General features: G+C 30.0%; 1 non-coding gene across 1 annotated transcript; it reads left to right on the top strand.

Annotated features, from left to right (window-relative positions):
- Positions 1 to 5,047: 5,047 nt before the first annotated feature.
- Trnaq-cug lies at positions 5,048 to 5,119 on the top strand. The gene has a single exon. It is a non-coding gene; the product is annotated as a tRNA-Gln (tRNA).
- The last annotated feature ends 466 nt before the right edge of the window (positions 5,120 to 5,585 follow it).

The following is a 5,585-nucleotide window of genomic DNA, read 5'->3' as shown; positions in this document are numbered from 1 at the left end:
TTAATTTGGATAGTTTAGTTTGTTTAGAAACTTTTATCTCTTGTATTTTTTTGATAAAACTCACCGATTTGAAATTAAAAAATAAAATGTAAAGCATTACATGTCAGGACAAAAAACATTTTTCTGATAAAGAATCTAGTGGCTGCTGCTGTAATTTTTAGGAAAAAATCTAGTCGGCCGCTGTTACTTTAGGATGTTCCTAATATTATTTTATTTGACATTACTCTCCACTGCAATACGTTATTATCTAGATGATTATTATTATCGTTATTATCACTAGATTCTTAATCTAAAAATGTTTTTGTCCTGATATGTAATTCTTTGCATTTTATTTTTTTAATTTCAAATCAGTGAGTTTTATCTAAGAAACACAAAAGATATAAAAGTTTCTAAACAAACTAAACTATCCAAATTATTTTTTTGCGTGTTTGATAAGATTTTTTTTTTTTTTCTCTAAATTTTGTTAAGAGAATGATAGGGGTAGTTTATTTCAACCCCTTCCACTCATTTTAAAAAAGTGAAAAAATTACCAGAAAGTGTGTTTTCATAACAGTAATGCTTCCATAAACCTTCCATAACAGTAATGCTTCCATAAACCTTCCATAACAGTAATGCTTCCGTTTGTACCGCGATATCTCCCTAATGGTTGACTTTTGACCCAACGTTTATAAAGCAAACTACCCTTTATTTTGAACAAGGAATCACCCCCTAAAGTTTTTCGCATTTGTTTTGAAACACCCTGTATATGTAGATAATCAAATTGGAGAAATTGGTTGTTTATTGAATGATTAGAACAAAAGGTTTGTAACTTGATTCTTTAGCATTTCTTACTAAAAACTATATCTACTATTAAAAAAAAACAAAAAAAAACTAAGAAATTTTTTTTATCTAGATTGTTTTTAATGCGACTTTGATGTCCGTTAAAGCCATCTGTTGTTTCAAAGCACGTTTTATCTTTGCGTGTTACTGTTTCGACTTGCTCCCCTTCATCCCTTATCGTGTCAGAAAGTAAAAGGGCACCGTTATTACACACGCTTCAACATAAAAACTTGTAATTTTTACCCTCCTCACTTAGTAATTATGTTTGCGGTCAGATAAAACGAATATTAGAAGAAACCACTGAAGAAAATGGGAGTCGGTAAACAAAAAATGTGTTTCTAAGTACACAGCTTGCTTTTCTACTAACTTCCCACCTCTAATATCTTTCTTGCAGTAAAAACTATGAAAAATCAGAAAGACACGTCAATTTTATTTGTAAGGGGGACACTTTAAATTAATATTTTTAGTTTTTTTCTTTTAACCCCCTAGGGTAGATGTCACCCTTACAATTTTAAATGGGAATGGGGGTCAAGTGGCACATCGTTTTAAAGGACGTTTAATTCTCTTTTCAGTGGTATCCTACTTTGTTGCTTTTTGTCCAGAGGTTTCCAAATAATCGCGTTTCAAACTTGCAGAAACAATTAAACATGCCTGCATTGAGATTATGATTTTCAGGCTAGTGTTTATAAAAAATATTGCAATGGATCTCCTTGTAACACAAATAATGACAAGATTAGGTGGAAACATGGACGTAGCGATTATATTTTTCTAGGGGGGTCGAAATACTAATAAACAAAAAACATCATAAACATTATAACGTTTCTTTTCTTAAATTCGAAAGAGTGGCAACCTCTAATCAGTTATACAGGAGGATTTGTTTACATTCCAGCAGAACGGTGGCCCCACCTCATTATTTTCTTCCGATCCGACAGTGGTTAAACGAGAGACTTCTGGGTACATGGATTGGCAGAGGGGGACCAATTGAATGGCTTCCAAGATCACCGGATTTATCACCCCTAGAATTCTTTCTTTGGGGACATCTTAAATCCATTGTTTATAAAACACAACCTACTGATATTGATGATCTTAAAAGGCGAATTACAGCAGAATGCCGGTCAATTCCCGACGAAGTTTTCCGAAATGTTAGGGAGGAGTTTGAAAACACACTTTATTATTGTTAACAGGAAAATGGACAACATTCTGAACAACTTATAAGATAGGGCGGAAGTGGTGTAATGTGACCTTCTAATCATTTGTACTATAAGGAGATCCATTGCAATAATTTTTGTGTAAACACTAGACTGAAAACCAAAATCTCAATGCAGGCATGTTTAATTTTTTCTGCAATTTTGAAACGTGATTATTCGGAAACCACTAGACAAAAAGCAACAAAGTAGGATACCACTGAAAAGATAATTAGACGCCCTTTAAAACGATGCACAGTGCTTCGTCCCATGGACAAAAATCAAAAAATAAGTTAAAATTTACTAATATCTGAATATATAATTTTATACTTATAGCAATGTTCAACCATCCTGTATATTATTTCTCATAAACAGCGTTTTTTGTTTAGCAAATATTTTCACTAAAAATAAATTTTGCGATCATTATCTCATCAGTGAAAAGAATAACATTCATAGTAGTTCTGTATATTATGGAGTTAAACGGGTACGTACTTAATTGAAAGCCACTATGTATATTGTTAAACACAAGGTATGTACTTTAAATTTATTTCTAAACAAGTTCGTGATTGTTTAGGTTTTATTTATTTTTTAAGATGATTCTTAAATGGGTATAAAAATTTTACGTTTGCAAACTTCAAAAAGGCATTAAAAAAAACATATCAAAACATATCGTATTTATTGAATATTTTTGTTGCCATATTCATACACTTTTAATTTTTGTATAGTTCACCTGCGTCTGCTTGCGACGAACTTTATTTTATAATACTTTTCAGATGGAGTAAAATTGATAAGCAATGCCGATCTGGTTTAATACTTGGCTTGATCATAAGGACAAGAACTCAAATTATTAGTATTTCAAAAATATGTTCTTATTAGATATTGATGAACCTTCCAGTCAAATGAGACACCACTTGTGCCTGAAAAGTCCACTATGTTGAAGCGAAACGTCGAATAAAAAAAGTGTCCATCTTTCAGTTTATTATAAAAATCTCATACCCAAGAAAAGGAAAAAATAATATATGGATATGGTCTATTAAAGAGGTAACTATTAACATCCTAGAACCCCTCATACCGACAAAATGAACAGTAACAACGCGAAAAAGTAACATATTAGAAATGATATCTTATATGTGAGGATACTTCATCTACCTGTGATTTGGATACTATAAATTTGGAAGATTCTGTCAGCAGTGATTCTCCTGAATCAGAGTAGTTACGATCTATGCATTTTGTTGTCCTAAAGTAAATTTATAGTATCTTAATTTTTTTAATTAAATATAACATTAATGTTTCTTTTCATTAAAGAAAAACATTTTTATCTTATATTAGGCTTATATTGTAGGAATCATGTTCTAATGTTATTTCAATTCTTTTTTATCACAGGAATTTATTTAATACTTACACCGTTTTCATACTATAACTTTTTATTTGCTTAGATGGAACACAGCTCCAACATTATTATTATTTATAAGATTTTTTCATAAACGTGGGACTAAGAACATCATCATTTAGTACAATGAGAGTACTCATCATTTGTGTCAAATAAACCTAGTTTGAATAAATTGCTTACAACAAAAGAGAAGTTTTGGATTTTTGTCCTCTAGAGCCATATGTTCGAAGCACTGTGCGATGTGCCACTTGACCCCATTCCCATTTAAGATTGTAACGGTGACATCTCCCCTTCCTAGGAGGTTAAAAGAAAAAGGCTAAAAATATTAATTTAAAGTGCAATTGCATTTAAAGTGCTACACCCCCTTTAACAAGCATACCCCCCCACAAATAAAATTGACGTGTCTTTCCGATTTTTCATATTTTTAACTGCAAGAAAGATATTAAGGGTGGGAAGTTATAAAATTGACACACTGTATGCATTCTATGTAACAGAAAATATATTTTAATACACAAACCAGAATATATGAACATGAAGTAGGTATAAGTGAAATATAAAATATATTTTTCTATAAGAAAGAGTCTTGTATACTGCAGTATTATTAGAAAATTATAAAAGACGTTACTAAATAACTGATACTTCTGTAAATTTCTCAGAACCAGTTGTAATTATTTATATTATATTAATCTATACTAATATATAAAATCCTTAAGTGACTGACATACTGTTTAATCACGATCCTGCTCAAACCACTCAACGTAAGAAGCTGAATTTTGGCATACAGGTTGATTCTAGGGTGTAGAGGTTCGATAAGAAGGGATTTTTCGAAATTCCAGTTCCAAGAGGGTGAAACCACCCCTCAAATATTACAATATTTTTTATTTAAAAAACGGTAAAGTTTCCAAAAAAACGCTTAAACACGTATATTTTATTTTGTTTTTTTACATATGTTAAGATTTTTTAAAATTGTATACAGAGTGTTTCAAAAAATCTGGTCATTGATTAATCACGATCCTGCTTAAAGCGCTTGACGTAAAAAGCTTATTTTTTGCAAACGGATTTTTCGAAAGTCAAATTCCAACGAGATGAAACAACATCTCAAATATTACCAAGTTATATAATAATATCGCCATATTGTATTTTCTCATGCTGACATAAATGTGAGAAAATTTTATCCAGTTTGTATGTTAATGAAAATTCTTGCTTTGCTTTATCATCACCATTACAAATGATTAATTCGACACGAACGAAGTCGCTGGTACACGCTAGTAGATTATATTTATATTATGGAAAGTTCATCAAAATGTTGTTTGATAAAGCTACACCATATGTGATTTTTGAAAAGCAAACAACGCTTATGAAAAATTAATTTTTTTATCTGTCAGAGTTCAGAGTAAAAACTGACTTGACTAACAATCTATTTATTCTACAGTATTTAAATTAATAAATTTCTATATTACTCTTACTAAATATTTCATTTGAATTATTCTCTTAAGACAATTTATCAAAACTACACCTTAATTACACATTATATTATAAAATATTTCGATATATTATTAACAATAATTTTTAAAATATATTGAAACATAAATAGAGCAAGTTTAGAGCATTAAACAGGTATTATAACCTGTAGCGAAACTGGATTGAGCACGCAGGTCCCATGGTGTAATGGTTAGCACTCTGGACTCTGAATCCAGCGATCCGAGTTCAAATCTCGGTGGGACCTTCAGTTTTTTTCGTCACATTTTTTTATTAAAACTATTACGACATTTATCCATAAATAAATCTCCCGTTATTATAAATTATGAATAAGACTAATAAGAATTGTTTAACAAAATAAACATATTTGAATTAATATTAAATTACTTTTCATTTTGATTTAATTAAAAAATATCATTTTTATTTATATTTCACATATTTCAAAATATTTGATATAAAAATTAATAGAGAAAAATATACAGGGTGGCCAATTAGTCTGAGAAAGTCCAATAACGTCGTCGTTGACGAAGATATGAAAAAAGTTTAATATAGATGTTGTATGGTTTATAAAGGTGCATATCCTAAAATATTTTATTGTATACAGGGTGTCCCAAATAAAGTAATGGCAAAGTTGTTTTTTTTAATTGAAAAGCCCAATTTTCTGTACAGAATTAGATTCAGCATAAATTCTGCATATAGAATTCCATTTTTAT

The sequence above is a fragment of the Sitophilus oryzae genome, unplaced genomic scaffold, assembly GCF_002938485.1.
Source record: "Sitophilus oryzae breed Bouriz unplaced genomic scaffold, Soryzae_2.0 scaffold_1576_pilon_pilon, whole genome shotgun sequence".
NCBI lineage: Eukaryota > Metazoa > Arthropoda > Insecta > Coleoptera > Curculionidae > Sitophilus > Sitophilus oryzae.
Note: the sequence above shows the minus strand (reverse complement) of the source record. Positions and strands in the feature narration are given on the sequence as shown.